The sequence below is a fragment of the Hemicordylus capensis genome, chromosome 3, assembly GCF_027244095.1.
Source record: "Hemicordylus capensis ecotype Gifberg chromosome 3, rHemCap1.1.pri, whole genome shotgun sequence".
NCBI lineage: Eukaryota > Metazoa > Chordata > Lepidosauria > Squamata > Cordylidae > Hemicordylus > Hemicordylus capensis.
In genome coordinates this window covers 105,799,234-105,819,946 of record NC_069659.1, presented here as the reverse complement: position 1 = coordinate 105,819,946, position 20,713 = coordinate 105,799,234, and the positions used below count along the sequence as shown (strand labels likewise).

The window sequence follows — 20,713 nt, the reverse complement described above, 5'->3', positions numbered from 1 at the left end:
CATTCGGCTGCAAAGATAAATGCAAAAACCTCTTCAACTACTAAACTTAAAGAAAAGATAAGAAACTGAAGAATAATATTGCCTGCCTTTCTAATGCACATTTTTAGAGTTTGTCTGACCACCACTTTCTCCTACCTTTCCCTCCATATTTTTCTCTTAGTTGATTGTTTTTAGGAATAAAATTACAACCTGGTTTACTTGTAAAGGTGGAAAGACCTATCCTTATTTTTTCATGGTGGTTTTACATAAAGAACAATTCCATTTGGTTTCTGTTGAATCTGTTTTACATCCTTTGATAATAGCATACAGTGAAAATACCAGTGTGATCACATTAAAAGAATGTAATCAAAGTGCATGGATACTGCTAAATACCAGCATACTCACTATGGTGGTACTTTAAGCACTACATAGAAGTCTACTGACATTTTTGTTTTTTGTTAAAGAACCATGAAAAATTATGGGTTGAATTTCAGATAATGGGATCTGAATAATTTCAGATAATAGGAAAGCATGGTGTTACAATTTGAATTTTAAAAACATAAAAACCTCTTTTCAATACATGAATCTTTGGGCATTATCCGTTGTTTTGAGCTCAGTTTTTTCATCTCCATGTGATGTTATCTTTCTATAGTTCACTGTAAAATTATGACCTGTGTAAAACCTAATTTAAGTCTTTCTGGAGAGTGTCTTGCTCTACAAGTGTTTGCTGTTCCTCAAATGTCTGTGTGGCTGGAACAATACAATAAGTAAAAGTCAACATTTTTCTAAGCATATATCTTCATATTTTATGCTGCCTACTCCTGGGTGTAAGAGGAAAGGGGAAGGAAGAAGCAACATAGGGTTTATATATTTTTCCAAGATTGCATTTTTAGATTTTAAGCAATTATGTACCAAAATGCTGCAATTATCTGGGAATCTTTATTTTTCTGTTTAGTTTAATGCAGAGGATGGGGCACTTGGACTACATATTTACATGTTTTTCTGGAGCTGAATAACACCCTATTCTATTTTGGACATAATTTGACCAACAACATTTCAAGTCAAAACTTATTATCCCAAAGTCTTACATACCACAGTATTCTTTATATATATTTTTAATGAAGGCAAGCAGTCCTCTTCACTGGAACTATATGCTTTGGAAATAAACAATTCTGTGACGTCCTGCATAATTGGATTTACTGTTCCTTCAATAGATTGTGCTGAGGCTGCCCATAGTGCAATTTTTGCTCTGCTGGATGATGCCAGTCTTGCATAAATTTGAGTTGACAAAATATGTGGTGCCTATTACAACTGTGCTCTAAGAACCATCATCTCATTTTGGGCACAAACCCAAATGCTGAGAACAGCTGTTTCTTATCTCTGGATACCAGTAGAGGTTTACCATCCATTACAAAGCTAGTCTAGGTAATAGACATGTATCTTTAATTCCTAGTAAAACCATTTTTAGTAGTCAATCAAAAGAGGCTGTCTGCAAAATGGTTTTTCATATGACTGGAGAGCTTCTTCCATGTATCTTTATGCTCAAGATAAATATATTTTCCTATTTGTAGAAGAAAATGCAAAAGTGTCTTTCTGTTCTTGTTCTGCAGAGTGTACGAGAACATATTATCAAACAAACCAGAAACTACCTGAAATATTGATTAGAAAAGGGAAATTTGTTTCAGATATCCAGCTATCAAGTTCATTGAAATAATAGCATAATTACTCTTTTAAACTTAAACTGAATATCACAGTGGAAAATACTCCAAGTATTCCCACATGTGTGTGTTTAAGCCTTCCAATAAAACATAATAATGTTCTCGGTTCCCCCAGGGTTCAGCAATATGTAGAGAAATGCTGTCTTTTAATTTTAAATGGATTTAAACAAATATTTTCTTTAAAGCAATAAGTATCTTATTTAAATACATTGTGAAGTATGTAATTCCTGTAAAGGTAAACTGTGCCGTTGGGTCGGTGTCGACTCCTGGCGACCATAGGGCCCAGTAGTTGTCTTTGGTAGAATACGGGAGGGGTTGACCATTGCTCCTCCTGCGCAGTATGAGATGATGCCTTTCAGCATCTTCCTATATTGCTTCCCATTGTTTGGGAAACATACCAGTGGGGTACGTTTCGAACCGGCAACATCTGCCTTGGTAGTCAAGCCATTTCCCCACTGCACCATTAGGTGGCTATGTAATTCCTGTACATGAGTATTATTTCATTCCATGTGCACACACCTATTCCACTGAATAATATGGCATGGTTTTGGTGAACAGGAAGCGGCATATATATGCATCTTGCTGTGCCTACAACAAATGGCTGGATCAAGAAGTTAAATATTTTACAATGAATTCTTATATTTATACTGCCTGTATTACAGAGAGAGAGAGAGAGAGAGAGAGAGAGAGAGAGAGAGAGAGAGAGAGTGTGTAAGTAGATCGTTCCCATTTATCAGGCTGCAGCTTGGCTCCCACTTTAGGACCTTGGCCTGAAGGGATGAGGCAATTATCTGTAACGATTTACTACATGATGGTTGACGATTGGCAATTTGCACAGGCTATGGTTTATCATGTAATAACTGCAATTAACACATGAACAATGTAATGTGAACCAATAGTTAGATGTAGCTGTGAGTTAACAAGAAGTAAAGGTGAGTTTTCAAATAACACTGCTCTATGTTTCAATTCATTCTGCTATGACTCATTCTTGGATATGTATTACAAGCTTCAACACAAGTTAATTAAATCTTTGAGGCCATGATATAAGAGGCTTAAGCATACATCTAAGGCTTGAATATAAGAGGTGGCACATTTACCAGTGTAAATACCAAGAAATAATCATGCAGTGGACATTCTTACAGGGATTTAACAATGTAGATAAGGTTATCCATCACTACAAATATACAAGATGTTTCAATGTCTTTGAAATTTTGGTCCAGTGTACAACTGACCCCTGTCCATCCATTGAGTGGCACTGTTATTCTTATTTTGTTATATTTTTGGATGTATAGCACCTTTAATACACTTGTGATTTTTATTTATGATAAAGTCAGTAAGCAGGCAGCTTCAAGAACTAAGCTGCAGATTTTATAAATACTTCAGCACTTAAAACCACAAGGTCACATATATGTGAGGCTGACATTGCCTTTCAGATTTTCCATGTAGATAAAAATAGTGGAAAGTGAAGTTTATTTCAAAATGACTTACTAGCAAAAGATTATCAATAGTAGATACACAAAATGGTGTCTCCTAAAAGGGTCTAGAACAAAATGGTTAACTCCCATCTCTACTCAGAAAATGGCAGGTCCTAGTTGACTGCTAGCCTTTATTTAAAAAATGGCTCATTTAAGGCACATCTTTTTGCAATTTAAAAAGAAAATAAAGGTGGACATTTTGTTTGTCATGTGCAGCATACTGCAGGTGGTTTTATACCCATGCTGCTGCAGGCATCTAAAGCAATGCTGGTACTGTTGCACAAGAGCACTATTGCACCAATATGCAAAATTGTGCTTGTATGATACTACAACCATTAGGGGGAAATTGCAGTTGTGCAAATTTACATATTAGCATGCCACAACACTGGTCTCTCCAGTATGTTCACTTGTTTACTTCTTCTTTTCACCTCCCCCAGGGAGGGCCTCCAGGGAGGGTCTCCCCCAGGGAGGGCCCAGGGAGGAGTTTTCGAGGAGAGGGGGTTTAGTTCACTCGAGTCCTCCTCCACCTGGCTCCTCGGGATCACACTGGCAGTCGCTCTCCGGAGGCCTCCACCACTTGCCCTCCAACTGCCTCTCCTCACTGGCTGAGCCTGCCTTAAATCCCTCCTGACAACTGACTCATTCCACGCCTCCACTAATTGGACCTCCACCCTGCCATATCAGGTTTCTCTCCCCCTTAGCTGTGCCTCGTCTGCTGCTGCCTCCTCCCTCACTTGCCCCCGCCCTTCCCCGGCCCCTATAGCCTGGCTCCTTGGTGTCAGCTGGCCGCTCATGGGGCTGCTCTGCTCGGCCGCCTGCCCTGCCTGGGGTCTCTCTGGCCTCAGCCGCCGAGGGAACATCGGAGCCGGTAAGGCTTGCACAACAGTGCTGGCATTGTTTTAGACGTCTGCAGCAGTGTGGACAGTGCTGAGCCAGCTGTGGTATGCTGCATATCATGTACACCAAAACATTTAGATGGTTGTAGAGGAGAAAAGGAAGCTCGTGCCCCATCACTTGCTGTTAACCAACTTCTGCAGGATCAGTGACATCATTCATAATAGAATAAAAATGCAAAATAGAATTAATATGACATTCTGGTATAACATCATATGGCTTTTAAAACAAATGGAAGTTGCAGTCCCCAATCCAGTTAAACTGCAGCAATGGTATGAAAACCAGCTTTGTCTTAATGGAACTAAATCTGTTTAAACTATAAATGCACATATGAGAGATCAAATGGTTTGTGGATTTGAAAAGTTCAGTTACAAACATTCACTGAAGTGGATAGTTCTTCTGATTTACTTATATAATCATCAAATGTATAGAATATTGTTGGGTACATCTGTATAGACAGAAGCACAAATTCTAATTATGATCCAACATGAACCTTGCAAAAATAATAAGATTATTCTTATTACTCTGCTTTTCAAGATATGTTAGCATTTCTTATATACACACACACACACACTCAGGATAAAAAACTTTGTGTATTCTCTAAATGTTAAAGAATGGCAGATCTATCAAGATTTGATTTCCAAGTGTGATATTGTGCTTGATTATCTCAAGTCATTCCAAAGGAACAGAAGCCTCCGAAGTCTGTAACGATTGCTGAACTCTATATGGCTAACTGGATTCATGTTTCTCACCAGCAATCATATACATCTACTGAGTAGACAACATGTGTCTCAGTATCATTACAAATAGAGAACTGCCTGCTGCAAAGTCAGCCACAAAGTGGAAAATCAATCTTGGGTTGGTTTCCTTGTATGTCACAGTTCTGCAGAACAGCCATATTGCATAGGTAGCTATTTTGTGTGAAGGTTCTAGTGTATTGGAAAGATACTGTACAAGGTTCATTTTCCAGCTGTTTAGTCCCACACTGTGTATTTTTAACACAACTAGTAATCAATTTCTGTCACACATATTTCCAAATTAATGTCAGGAGCATCTTCTCATGTACTGTACCTCCACTGACTTCATTATTCAACTGGTGATCCAAAACACTTTATCTCTCTATTTATGCTTTACAATTCCATGAAGTTCAGAATTCAGCATTTCACTCTAATTTTAGGACAAAGATTTTTTTTCTTAAATACACTAAACTACATATTAGCACATATTACAGTTAGGGCATTTTGGTCCTACCTGACGGTGGCTGACATACCATGCAGAGAACCATCTATGGAAGAAAGAGGTACCTGCACTGCTGTGATGCACTATAAAGCATGTCCGCACAGCTGTGGAGGTGGACCACTCTGGCTTACTAAACATTGCAATTACACACAGAGAAATCTGTTTCTGCAGCAATGCAGGCATACTTTGCAGGGCATCACAGCAGAGTGGATGCCTCTCTGTTCCATCGATGGCTCTTTGTGTGATATGCCGGCCAGCAACCAGTTGTAGCTAAGAAGCTATAACAGTCTACTCAAGCAGCTATTGGATGAATAGCTGTCAAAACACAGTTAGCCATCAAAGTCACAGAACTGGTTTGGCTGTGAGGTTGCTGTGTCAAGTTTAGCTCTACTGATTACATCAGAGAACCCTATGGTTAATGGATTCTTGTGAATTTTCAGGTAATTTACATATCCAGATATATAAATATCTGACTTTGGTATCATTTAATATACAAATGCATTAAAATATATCCACAATGTTTTACTGAAATATGTATTCTTGATTTTACAATCAGACAGAGAAACAGGAATATGACAGAACTATCTACAATTGACATTTTATAATAAAGTAACTTATTTTAATGAACCCTGATAAATTTGAAGACTGCATGAAGTATCTTTCAGTACAGTCACTTTGCAAAACCAAGTAATTAACAATTACTAAAAAGTATATGTGTTTGGAGCATGAAAGCAGTTGATTGCTCTGTTCTCTCAAACTTTAGACTGAACCAGCAGCACCCCCAGTGGTGGTGAAGAGTAACTACATGATTCACATTACGAGGCTGCTTTTGTCACTCTTGGGAAAAGGCCAAACTAGACAATATAGATGTCCCAATGTATTTTTCAAAGCTTAAAAGCAGCAGTGCAGTAAATTAGATTGGCAGTGGGACATGTATTAGTGGGACGGTAAAGCCTTGCTATGGAAAACAGAAAGGCACAATATGGGTAGCTGTCGGGTTTTATATCCGATGATGCTAACAACAGCTTCATGCAGGGTGTGCATGAATTGTTGTTGTTGGGTGGGGTTTTTTGCAATTCAATTTGACCTAGAATTGAATTGAAAAAATCAATTTGATTCATCAGACTGGCTGGCCATTGCCAGCCAGCCTGAATTAAATGGAAAATTTGCCCCCCAAAATTGTGATTCACTCATAGGAAACATAGGAATTGTGATTCACCCATAGGAACTAATCACCCACTTGTTCCCCATGGGTAGATCCTAGAGACACCAAAGTGGGTTGGGTGGTAAGGCATGATGGGTGCTACCTACCAACCAACTCACAAAAGAAACAGGCAAGTGGGTGATATATATATTTTAAAAAATACAATTTCCAAAAAAACCATCCTATGAGAATTTAATTTAAAAAAAAATTAAAAATTGCCGGCTTGCTCATTTAGTTTGTAGGTTGGGTGGTAGGTAGCACCCATAACACTGTACCACCTAATCCACTTTGTTGTCCTTAGGACCTACCTACCCATGGGGAACAATGGGGTGGTTCAAGCAGAGTGCAGTGCACAAATTTTGCAACCATGTCTTAAAAACAACACTGCAGAGCATAAGCAGCACACACAGTCCCTCCCAACACAGAAGAACACACTTTGCCAAATACACAGTCCAAAGATGGCCAAAAAATAATCACTAAACCAGAATCCATTGTCAGACACACTACTGTGCTTCAGTAACATCATTGGCACAAGTTGCTTCCTCAAATTTATTATTTATTACTCCATTCTTACTTGCAACAACTGCCACAGCACAGTAGCACCCTTAGCAGCCAGCAAGCATAGCCATCAACTCAACTACAGCGTCTTCAGCCACATTTTGACTGAGTGAGTACACCTTGTAATGCAGATTTCAGAGCAGACCAAAGCAGTTAGTGAAGTACAAATTACTCTTAAGGCCAGAAATTGAGCTCACCTCACAGCAATCACCAAGACCATATGAGGGAGGGAGGGAGGGAGGGAGCGTTGAGCTGCCACTGTCCATTTCTTGCCACAACACCATGTCACAAACAGACCAAACCAAAACCACCACTCAAGGAAGGAAGGCACCCCAATTTCTGCTTTTGTCAATCTGAGATCCAGCAAAACCAGCGAGTTATTATAGCAGCAATAGGTAGCACAGAATTATATTTGGTGCTGAGAAAAGAAAACCACAAAATCAAATCTTCCTTGATTCCTTCCTTCTCTCCTGATGTAAGGGTTCTCTCTGCCTCCCAGTTCCTTTGAATACATTTTGAAATTCTCTCCTTTTTTGTTTCTTCTTTGTCAGTCTGAGATCCAGCAAAATATTAGCAACTAGCTGGGCTGGGCGCAGAGCACTTGTGCCTCTAGTTTGCTGCAGCCGTTTTCTCTCTGCCTCACCCTCCCGCTGTTGGTGCTTATTTTCCTGGCTGGCCAGCCAGCCAGCCAGGCAGCCACTCAGCTGGCTGCCTTCCCACTGGCCTTCTCAGCCCACCGGCCTGCCACCTTATGTTGCCTGCCAGCAACCTGGTCAGCCCAGCAGCTCCTGCCAGCGACTCCCTCTTCTCGCCTGCCAGTCAGATGGCCCGCTACTTCCTCCCGGCGGCTGGCTGGCCTGCCGCTTCCTCCTGCCGGTGCCGGACTTCCTCCCGGTGGCCAGCTGGCTGGCCACCATCGCTGTTTTCTTCCCCATCACTAACTGGGCTGCTGCTTGCGAACTCTAGCGAGAGCTGCCACACATTAGATTAGCCACGGGTATGTCTTAGCAAGTTATATATAAAGATAGGTAGCAAATCATATAGTGCAAGAAAAAAACCCCACAAAATCAAACCTTCCTTCCTCCTTTCCTGATATATCCTCTTCTTCATGAGGGCTCTTTCTCTGCCTCCTAGTCCCTTTGAATACATTTTGAAATTCCCTCCAAATTTCTCCCCCTTCTTCCAGTGGGGGCACAGTTGCCCATGCCAACACAGTTGCCCATGCCAACACAAGACAACCAAGAAGCAAGGAGATCTCAAGCCACTAGGAAGCCAGTGCCAGAAAACCAATCAGCAAGGAGAAAAAGCCCACCAAAATGGCCACTTGAACCATGTGAATTGACTTGCATTGTATTGGGGCTGGTTCTATTCAACCTCAAATCAGCCCCTTCATTTAAGGGGCAATTTGAGTCAAATAAATAAATAAATATGTGAATTGCCCCCAATTCAACGTGAATCAATTTGGATGCAAATCAAATTGCACATCCTTACTAAGAACCTCATGAGGAAAGAGGCTAACCCCCCCACTCCTTCCACCCTTCTCCCACAGCTGCTTTTAAATTTGAAGAAAAGTCATGAGATCTAATTACAGCTCTTTCATCATCAGAAACTGTGATCTGAATCTGTCACATTGATTTTGGTCATGACAGCAAAATTTGGACATGTCCAACACTGAACAACACAGATCCAGAAAACTGAGGCAAATATAAGAAGACAGATGGAAACTAGCCGGTACTAGGTCTCCACCAACTCCTGTTTATCCTGTAATCTACAAAGTGTTTAAAGCATGTAACTTTCAGAATTCAGTTCTAATATCCTCTGTACCTAACCAAGCAGCCATTGCTTTACTTGAATAATCACATGAGCACCAAAGAGAAATATATTTAAACATAAAATGTCTTGAACTGGGACAAATCTCTAAGTGAAATGATAAAATATGTATTTCTAAATTCTTTTACTTAGCATTGCTGCCAAATACAAGTAGACTGTTAAAATAAAAAGCTTTAACATGTAAAATTTAAAACACCATGTGTCTAGGTTTTTATTTTAGAAATTACCAAGAAAATACTTTGGAATTAGCTGTTAGGACACAAAGACTAGACCAGGAAGTCTTGTTTCATAAATGTAACAAACTGCTATTTCACAAACACCTGGGTGGTGAGGGTGGGGGCGATATTTCACAAGTATTTTTTCACCCCATAAACATGCTTCCCTGTTTAAGGGAAAGAAGATAGTAAGTAAAAAGGACTAAAGTATTTGTGCAGCTGCACTATTACACATGCAGTGAACCCCTTTCCGGTGCTCCCACTTATAGCGATACACAAGCTACCATTTCTGTTCACCCCTGAACAGCTACCATTTCTTCTTTCAAATTGCTTCTCTGATTTTTGTTGCTGTTGGGAAATCTGGCAGGAATCTGACAGCATGCCAGGTGCTTTAAGCTCTGTATTGCTGTGACAGCTCATGCTGACCTGACGATTACTAGGAGGTCTCCAACAGTTTCTCAGTCCACCTAGACTGGGTGACCTGCTGGCCTTATATAGCTTCCGCCTTAAGGCCAAACCTGCCAATAGGCATTTTGTGTCTAAGGTCTGCACGTTTTTTTTAAAAAAAGATAATGTAAATGATCAGGACAGCATTGGGACAGTAGTGGATAGCTTTAACCCTTAGCCCTGAATATGTTTTAACTGTTGAAAAATCCCTGGTTTGTTTTATGCTGCAAACCACGTAGAGACTTCAGTAGTGGGCGGTATAAAAATTTGTTTTTTAAAAAATGTTCCCAACCTGTATCAAGCCCAAGATGGCTCCTTTTTCCCGATTCCTTTGATATCTATGGTCCCAGTCCTTTGATTAATTATGCACTGTGTGAAGAGGTAATTGCTTTTGTCTGTCTGAAGTCTTCTGCCAATCAGTTTCATTGGATGGCCCATGTATGGATTGAATGATGGCGATCAGAACTGTACAGAATATTCCATAGTATATAAGTATTCCAAATCTGGCCATAGCATTTTAGTATTAATTTTATTTTTATCCCATTTTCTAATGATACCAAGATGAAATTTGCCTGCTTAAGAACTGCCACATACTGGGTTGATGCTTCAATTAAGCTATGTACCATGATTCCAGATCTCTTTCCTGAAGTCACCTACAGCTCAGATCCTATCAATGTATATATATGAAGTTGGATTTTTTTGCCTCAGTGTGCAGTTTCTACTTACATATATGTACATTTTCTATTTTGTTGCCCATTTATTCTGTTTGGAGAGATCTTTTTGGAGCTCTTTGCACATGAAATAATAGCTTAATAAGGGTTTGAGGTGTGAGTGGGTATTGTGCTGGTGTGTTAACATGGCACATATGGGGGCTTGAAGGTCTAGGCCAGTGATCTTCACTATTTTTCAAGTGGGGGACTCTTTGGCAAAAAACTTTCAGTGTGAGAGCCATGTGCTGTCCTTTGCACAGTACTGCACTTTCCCCAGTACTGGGAGGGCCCTTTAACTGAGGTGGAGCCCTCTCTTAAAAGCTCCATGGGCAAAGCGTCCTGAGTCTACATTTCTGAGCACTCCATGCATGGAAGCCAAGATGGCACTCCATGAATGGAAGCCAAGAGGTCTCAATTTCCCTTAAAGGAGCCCCACCAGTGCTGGGCAAAGCACAGCTCTGCATGGTGGGAATGGTCACATCCACATAGTGCCAGGGGGACTGTGCAGAGTATTCGACTTCAGCCAAAGCTTCGCACAGGCTCAATTAGTTGGGGAGCCACACTTGGGGTTGATGGGAACCTTCACTGGCTTTTAGGCCTTACAATTAAGGTCTAGTTCAAACATGAAATCTGTGTAATGCTGCATGAGTTAAATTTTCTTTAAAATTGTGTCACTTTGGCAGCTTGGGAAAAATTATGGAAAATGGATTTAAAGTTCACTGCATGTTATACTTTAAAAGAAAATTATTACAAGATGATGTACAGGTGGTATTTGACACCCAAAAAATTAGCATTAATGTATAAAAATGTTCCAAACAAATGTTGGAAATGTGGACATTGTGAAGGAACTTTTTTTCATATGTGGTGGTCTTGTGGGAAGGCAAAGGCCTTTTGGGATATGATATATAATGAGTTGAAGAAAATTTTTAAAATGACATTTCCTAAGAGGTCAGAATCCTTCCTGCTGGGATTAACGCAAGGAGAGTTTTCCAGAAGAAACTTAACATATTTTATGTATGCAACCACGGTGGCCAGAATAGTATGTGCGCAGAAATGGAAGAACAATGAATTGCCCTCAAAAGAAGATTGGTTGATAAAAAATTTGGAATATGCTGAGATGGCAAAACTTACAGTATTGATAAGGGATTAAAACTTGGAATGTTTTAAAGAAGATTGGAAACCATTCTTACTATACTTAAAGAACTATTTTTCTAATATCAACTTTTCAGCAGGGTTTGAAATTTAGTAATAATAGCAGGTTGGGTAGAGTAAAATCGAGTTTGCAATGTGTAGGATATATGTTTTGAATTACTTTAGCAAGGGTTGACTTGTATAGTTAATGAATCGTGCTGATTGGTGAGCGGGAAGTCAATATTTACTTAATTAGATGTAATGGGATTGTTAAGATATTGTAAAAACCAATAAAAATTTTAAAAAGCAAAAAAAAAAATTGTGTCACTTTTAGATTGGGTTCTTAGGTATTCATATTATATAGCCTTGATTCAGTTCACAATTTCTTATATAAACATATGCAATAAAGCTGTCATAATATTTCGACTAGGAAGGACTTGTTAATGCATTTGTCCAACACTCAACAATGCAGGAGATATAATTTTGAGAACTCCAATATAACCTACACGATCTTATAAAATGCTGGCACTCTTCCCCCAGGCAGCTGTTTCTCTACTCTTCCTAAGCATGACTCCAAGGCAAATCCTTCCTCCTTTTCACATTCAGTATTGACAACTTCAAAGTGGCAGTTGCTCCAAAGGATATATAAAGGGCCATATAACCCTGCTTTTATGCTTTTACTTAGGCCTTTGTCCTTACAAATACATTCTTAGATTCTCTGAGATCCTTTTATGACAAATCTTCCTTTCTCAGGGTCCTCCTGTGACCTCAGTGTCAGGCTCTTGCTCTTCCTGTTATGACCTTCCTTTCTCAGAAACATGCTTGCTTTTGATCACAGCAGCAAAGGACATCTTTCTGTCAACTCTTTTAGGTCAAACTCAGATGCCTGGCATCTGGCAAAGCTATCAGCATTTGTCTCTCTTACTGTACCATGCTGATACTTGTTCATTGTTTTTGAAGATTTCCCCCCTCTCCAAAGTAGTGGATCTGGCTACTTAGCCAAGAGAGAAGTTAGCCTAAATTCAATTTCAGATGAAGTTTCCTGATGGGCTCTCCCTCCATGCCTCATAAAGTTCTATGCAAATGGGCTTTCCAATAAAAGGCTATGATGCGATGTAAAAACGTAACATTGTTTGAGTAAAGTAGAAGGGTGGTGAAGGACACTCACCACAGTACTGTCTGGTGGGGGGGGGAAACTGTTTTCAAAACAACAAAAATGTTGTTTTCAAAACAGAATGTTGTGTGCTCAACAAGAAAATCTTGTGTTTTCTACAAGAAATCCTGTTCTGGGCTAAGCTGGGACCACTATGAAGGAAAGGATGCTGGAGTACCACAGACCTTGGACCATGTCCCAGAAATTAGAGCCTAAAGCCAAGCAGGGACATAGGAGCTCGGTAATACAAAATCAGTGAAATGTTGCTCCAGTAGCTTTTCAGACTATTGTTTTTTAGGGTTGCTGACCAGGCAGAGTGCCTTAACCCCATTTCTAACCAAGAGAAGGGTCTATTTCTTACTCTTCATCCCCAGAGCAGTTTTGAAGATCCTTTAAAATTGTTGGAATGTGTGTGTCTCTGTGTGTGTGTGTGTGTGTGTGTGTGTGTGTGTGTATACACACACACACACACACACACACACACACGACCAAACACTCACATATTTGGTCACTAAACACTAAATGGATTTTACAATCCTACCCATAGTCACTCAGAAGTAAGACACTTTGAGTTTAATGCAACTTACTTCTTGCAGGCAAAACATATATGCAGCACTATTAACATTTTGTATTTTTTAAAAATGAAGATGGACAACCTACAGAAGCAAGATAGGAAGAGCAAAACTGAATCAGCATTTGAATTACCACTAGAAAATTCTCCAGAATTCTCCTTGAGAGTAATGCCTACAGTTTTGGAGAGAATTCTCACAGGAAGAATCCTGAAAACCCTGAAATTTGGAGAAAATTTCCACACTGGAAAAATTACTCTACATCCTATCTATCTTATGCATAGTCAAGGCAAGAGAAAGCCAGACTAATTGGAGGAGAAAACTGCTACTGACTGCTGTTTTAAGGTTCAGTTAGCATGCATCTTTATTATTAATAATAATAATAATAATAATAATAATACAACTTCAGATCGTCCATGTACAGCAGATGGTTGATTTTACTTGATGTTTTAGATGTTTGGTATCCGAGGCCTGTTTTGTTTAGTATTTGTGAAAGTGGGGTCATGGCGATTACAAACAACAGAGTATGGAAAGTCCCAGTCAGAAATCGAATCACTGCTAAACACTGTTCGTATATTCAATAGCGATATAGCAATGGAGTTTGGACTATACAAGTGTGCTGCATTAATAATGAACAGAGGGAAAATAACAAAAACAGAAGGAATACAACTACCCAATGGAAGCAACATCAAGAACCTGGAAGAGAAAGAACCTTACAAATACTTGGGCATTCTCCAGGCTGATAACATCGCACACACTGAAGTTAAAAGAAAAATTGGAAGTGAATACATCAGGAGAGTTAGAAAAATCCTCAAGTCCAAACTCAATGGCAGGAACACCATACAAGCCATAAACACCTGGGCTATACCTGTTATCAGATACACTGCAGGAATAATAGACTGGACCCAGGCAGAGCTAGAGATGCTAGATCGTAAGACCAGGAAAATCATGACCATCAATCATGCTCTGCACCCCTGCAGTGATGTCGATAGGCTATACCTCCCTCGCAGTTCAGGTGGAAGAGGAATGCTGCAAGTCCATCAAACAGTAAAGAGGCCTTGAAGAATATATCAAGGACAGTGAAGAAGATGCACTTCAAATGGTCAATAATGCGAAACTATTCAACACCAATGAAACAAAGCAGGCCTACAAGAAAGAACAAGTCAAGAACCGAGCAGAAAAATGGAAAAATAAGCCACTGCATGGTCAATATTTGCACAATATAAGTGGAAAATCAGACATCACCAAGACCTGGCAATGGCTTAAGAATGGCTTAAGAATGGCAACTTGAAGAAAGAAACAGAGGGTTTAATACTGGCTGCACAAGAACAGGCACTAAGAACAATTGCAATAAGAGCCAAAGTCGAAAAATCAACAACAAACAGCAAGTGCCGCCTTCGTAAAGAAGCAGATGAAACCATGGACCACCTAATCAGCTGTTGTAAAAAGATCGCACAGACTGACTACAAACAAAGGCATGACAAGGTAGCAGGGATGATACACTGGAACATCTGCAAAAAATACAAGCTACCTGTAGCCAAAAATTGGTGGGACCATAAAATTGAAAACATTGAAGAAAATGAAGATGTAAAAATATTATGGGACTTCCAACTACAAACAGACAAATATCTGCCACACAATACACCAGATATAACTGTAGTCAAGAAGAAAGAAAAACAAGCCCAATAATTTACATAGCAATACCAGGGGATAGCAGAATAGAAGAAATAGAAATAGAAAAAAATCACCAAATACAAAGATCTACAAATGGAAATTGAAAGGCTGTGGCAGAAAAAGACCCAAATAATCCCAGTGGTAATTGGCACCCTGGGTGCAGTTCCAAAAGACCTTGAAGAGCTCCTCAACACCATAGGGGCCACAGAAATCACCATCAGCCAATTACAAAAAGCAGCTTTACTGGGAACAGCCTATATTCTGCGACGATATCTATAACAACAGCAACAACATTGACAATAAAATTCTGGCATCCCAGGTCCTTGGGAAGGACTCGATGTCTGGATAAAACAAACCAGTCAATAACACCTGTCTGACTGTGTAAACAAGAAATAATAATATAACTTTATTTGTTAGCCCCCACCCCAAACAAACTGCAACGAAAATATGCATTGGTTTGCCAGTGAAATGATTCGTGGAAACCTATCAGTTAATGGGTCGTCCCCCCCCCATGTATAACATGACATTCTGGACATGCAAATAGGCCATAGTACTATTGGACATCACTCTAGGTCCTGGAATGACTAGGAGTTGCAGTGGCTATAATGCTGGGTTAGGTCATAGAAAATTCAGATTCATATGCCTATTACATTCGTTATGTGACAAGTCATTATCTGCCAAGTAACCCCAAACCACTCTGTGTGCCTTGAATGAAGGATAGGCAAGTCACTTCCCCAAACTGAATTGCTATTTGTTAAAATAAATATATTCTTAATATCACACCATACTTTAAAAACCTGTACTTTCTACAGAATAGCTTTCTTCCTTTTGACCATAAAATCAAAGTTTGTTCCAGATGCCAATTACAATGCAGCTGTTCAGTACTATATTACATCGAATATCCAACTCTTGTCATGCCCAATGACTACACATACTTCATTAATGATTTGGTGTAGTAGCAGTAAAGCAATTTCAACACAACATCAGCACACAATGTCTTTTACTTGGAGTATAAAATCTTATCATCTATTGGTTGGTTTCCCTCTGTCATGCATCCAACAAGCAGCAGGACACCATCATCCTGTATCTATGCTCTATTCCACTGATACAATTCTTTAAATACAGTTTTGTTATTTATTTTCCTATAATCGCAATACAATAGGCTGAAGACGTGGTTTTCAAAGAGCTTCATTTCAGCCTGTGCCTTGCTGCTTTGAAGCTGTTTCAAGTAATCTTTCAAAGGACTTCAAAACATCCCTCAAAAAGGCTGTTTGAGTGATAACCATCTTTTTTTTTTACCATTGCTGAGTTGAATGATTTTATTATTCTTTTAGTTGCCATTTTTGTAGCAGCTTTTCTGCTGTGGCCTTTTGTTCTTCTCACCATCCCAAGGAATGGATGAACTGCAGTGTCCATGGCTAAATATAATTTTTAAATCAGTACCTGATCACTACAAACTTCTGGGGGGAGGTGTCTATCATGGGATGCTCTATTGAAAACTAAAACTCTCTAATAAGAAAGCATGTGCATCAGGTTTTGTTTTTTTTCCATATCCTCAGTTGGAGATCAGTATAATAATCCTGCTGAACTATTCAACTTGCAGATGGAAGAAAGCTTTAGCTTAAAGTAGCAGCCATTGTCATTCAAGATATCATAGCTAGAACTAGAAGCGGACCAATGTACCTAGTTAACTGCATGTTTACAGCCAAATGATAATGACCAGCTGGGAACATCTGTGCTAAATGAACATGGGGAACATTTTGAAAGAAGCAGTTCTGCTGGAAAATGAAGTTGTTTCCTAATTATGCGTGCAAGGCCCTGGTTTTTTTTATCCACTCTCCCATACTCCGCCCGCAATTTCCTTTCAGTACCATAAGCAATAGGTTTAATGTATCCCTAGTCCACTGAAAACTGAGTTTTGTGTTTAATTCCAAGAATTTTTCTGTGTGATTCTAAGGAACAGCTTTATCACTCTTGTTTCATTCCCATGTGTAGCTACATGTACCATTGTGTGTTATGCATAGATTATATGCATGATCTTGACATGCAGCGGTATCAAGCAAATAGAATGACAGAAACAATGCTTGCAAAGGCTGCTCACATCCATCATAGAGATGCAAAGAGGAAACTGATAGAGCCTGTGCCCTGAAATCAACTTTTGCAGAGATTTAGCCTTGCTGGCTGTGACCTCAGCAAGACCATCAGATCTGTGGATTCCTTCATAAAAGCCAACAGTGTTTATACAGCTGCTACATTTGCCTCTTATCTACAGAGACTCGACCAAGTGTGCTTTTGTGCTTGTTGCATGATTTGTTTGCCAAACTCCTTTTCAGAAGTTTGCTTCACTGCTCAACTGCCCTCTTTTATATGAGTACACTTTGTCCACTCGTATTTAGGATCAAATTAGGTTTCTTATAGATAGTAATTTTCTTATTGCAAAAAAGATTTCTGATAAATGAAAGGGCAGTTAATTTTATCCAGCTCTTTGTACCATTCTTTTAGGTTTCATGTAGATCACATAACTCAGACAACCTGTTTTGGAAAACCCAGGGCTAGGACTCTAACCCTTTCTTTCCTTCGTACCAATTGTTGAAACAATTTGTCACATGGAACAAGGGAGTGGGAAGTTTTTCTGTTCTGGTAGCACTCCCATCACTGATAGCAAGGTGTAGTCCGATTTAATTTTCATAGCACAACCTTTTTTAAAATTTACATGCCACTTAAGACTTTGTAGGCATGGTATATATACAGAAAATTATATCAAGGGTGGGTTTACATGATTGCTGCCCAGTCAGGTAGTGGTGACATGTTGGTAAAAAGTCAGTAGGTGAGAGCACCGCCCCGCCCCCGCCCCGCTGAATGTGGCATTTGAGTCTGCCCAAGTCCAGTTCCCGTCCTGGTTCTACGAAGTTTCTAACAACTTCTGTCACCAAAATTTGAAGTTGGCTTGATAGCTGGTAGAATCTCAGTAATGCAGTGAAGGAACTGGACTAGGGAGGTTTCCGACATAATTCCTGCCACCAGCGGTCACTCTCACCTTCCAAAATGTTAACAAAGTTTTCCCCACTTCCAGGCTGTGTGGTGATCATGTGAACCTGCCCAAAGTCTAGACAATAACATCTTTAGTATACCTTCTAATATAAAAGCCACTTTCCAAATCCTTGTCATTCTGGGGGGAAAAGTCTGTTCTTCACATGCAGTAGAATCAAGTGGCAGAATCATGAGGTAGTAGAGTGGGCTGTTACATTTCAGCGGGCCAATCTGAATGCTCTGAATAAAAATAAATTTCATGGAAATGATCCAAACTGGTTTGTTTCTGGTTGTACTAGTTTTCTATATGCTGGGGATTTTTCATGTAAAGAAGCATTCAGAAATGCGATCCAGCATCTGCAGACTGAAGTAGGACAGTCCATTCTGCTACCTCAGAACTCTGCCACATCACTTGTCTGCATATATACACCAGAATCAAGCAATACAACCCAGGATGGGACTATAGAAATTGAGTAGGCTTGATTTTTAATGGCTCCCATTCAAATCTGTGGTACAATGGAAATGAGCCAGAATCTGGGACAAAGTGGAGAAGGGGCTAAGCCTGGCCCTTGCCTCTGACACCAGGTGCACTTCCCGCTCTGGTTGTCTCACTGAGTGCACCCTTTTACATTCTCCCAGATCAATGAATGGCTTCCATTCACTCCTAAGGGGGTGGGATGTAAAACATAGTACTTGGGAAGAAAACACTCTGCCTTGGGGAACCCTGTAGTATACAGGTTGTCCTGCCACCTACACACATTCATTCATTCATTCATTCATTCATTTATTTAGCATATTTCTATACCGCCCAAAATGCAAGTTCTCTGGGTGGTTTACAGGATAATAAAAACAACCAATAAAAGATTAACATATTTCAACAATTAAAATTTAAGACGTTAAAACTATTAAAACACAAGTAAAACAATATCTAATTAAAAGCCTGAGTGAACAAATGCGTATTGACTGCCCTTTTAAAAGTTGTAAGAGATGGGGAGGTCCTTATTTCAGCAGGAAGTGTGTTCCAAAGCCCCGGGGCAGCAATTGAGAAGGCCCGTCCCCAAGTAGCCAACAGACAAGCTGGTGGCAACTGCAGACAAACCTCTCTAGATGATCTCAATGGGTGGTGCAGTTCATAGCAAAGAAGATGTTCTCTTAAATACCCAGGGCCCAAGCTGTTTAGGGCTTTATAGTTATAACCAAAACCTTATACTTTGCCTGGAAACTGATCGGCAGCCAGTGTCGATCTTTTAAGATAGGAGTGGTATGGTCTCTCTGAGATGACCCAGAGACCAACCTGGCTGCCGCATTCTGGACTAACTGCAGTTTCTGGACTACGTACAAAAGCGGCCCCACATAGAGCACATTGCAGTAGTCAAGTCTGGAGGTGACGAGCAGATGTACTACTGCTCTTGCCTGCCATAGCATGAGGCATTTTTCTTGTCATCTAATTAACAAAATCCTGTGATTAACTAAGCCATTATATTTTAAATAGAATGTTCTTCTTGGGGATGGATAAATCCTCTCTAATAAAATGCTTGGTGTCCGTCCGTGAACGGACACCAAGCGTGTGTCCGTGCCTCCCTGCCCTGTTCTGGGCCTGCGCGAAGCGCAGGCCCAGAACAGGGCAAGGGAGACAAGCTCGCCGGCACCCGGCAGCCATCTTGGGCGGCCAGAAGCGGCCTCCCCGAAGAAGCCGGAGAGGAGGCGGCGGGAAAGTGACCGAGGCGGCGGCAGAGCCGCCGCCTCGGCCAAAATAGATGGAGGCCGGGGCCGGAGCGGAGGCCATGTAACTTTAAAAAAAAAATTTACTCCCGCGGCCGACGCCGCCGACCGCCCACCCTCCCTCCCAGCTGCCGAGTCCCCCTTACCCTGGCCGACTGCTGTCGGCCGTAGACAGCCCTATATTTAAGACGCAGAGAGGAGCTCGCAAGCAGAGCTCCTCTCTGTGCAAAGCCTCTTGCCGAACTGCCGCTTTGGGCGCTTGCGTCCCTTGCGCCCAAAGCGGCAGTTCGGCAAGAGGCTTTGCACAGAGAGGAGCTCTGCTTGCGAGCTCCTCTCTGCCTCTTAAATTGAGAGCTGTCTACGGCCGACAGCAGTTGGCCAGGGTAAGGGGGACTCGGCAGCTGGGAGGGAGGGTGGGCGGTCGGCGGCGTCGGCCGCGGGAGTAAATTTTTTTTTTAAAGTTACATGGCCTCCGCTCCGCCCCCGGTCTCCATCTCCCCGGCCTGGCGGGGGCAAGTGCCTGGGCCGATTTGGCCCTTAAAGGTAGGGGGGGGAATGGTGGAGGGAGGGGGAATGGCGGCGGGGGGGCCAGGAGCGCCGTTACTAGAGCCCGTTATTTAACGGGCCAAAATTCACTTGTTAGAAAATAATGTCATACTAAAACAAAAACAAAAATCCATCCTATACCTGTGGAAACATAATGAAGACCTAAGCCTTGTCCACATAAGTAGCCAACAAGGTAGTAAACCTATGTCTCAACGATAACAGACTATACATGGGATTTACATAACTGAACAGTCTCTTCCCCTCACCCCTACCCCAGTTCTACACAAAAAAACTAGAATGTCAAGGAGAAGTCTAGGCTTGAACCCTTCTCTCAGGTTTTTTTAAAGTGGGGAAATTTTTGAATGGAGAACGTTCCACTGAAAGGTGCCCACCTATAAGTGGTACAGTCTACATACAGATGTACCACTTCATTGGTAGTGGGGTTTTTGGGGGGAGGGGAGATGTTTGTTGGTACAGTATTGTCTATCTTTATTGAATGTTAAAGACTTTGAGAAAAAGTGTCAGCTCCCACTGAATCTGAATTGCTGGGTTATAAAACTGTCCATAATAGTGTTTCCTGAAAGTGCAGACAACAAGCCCTAGCTGTCACTTCTGGTAG

The 20,713-nt window shown here is 40.7% G+C and overlaps 1 protein-coding gene across 21 annotated transcripts in view; it reads right to left on the bottom strand.

Annotated features, from left to right (window-relative positions):
- The window catches only part of DMD (dystrophin), a 1,901,967-nt gene that overhangs the window by 196,722 nt on the left and 1,684,532 nt on the right, over window positions 1–20,713 (bottom strand). The window lies entirely within an intron of this gene.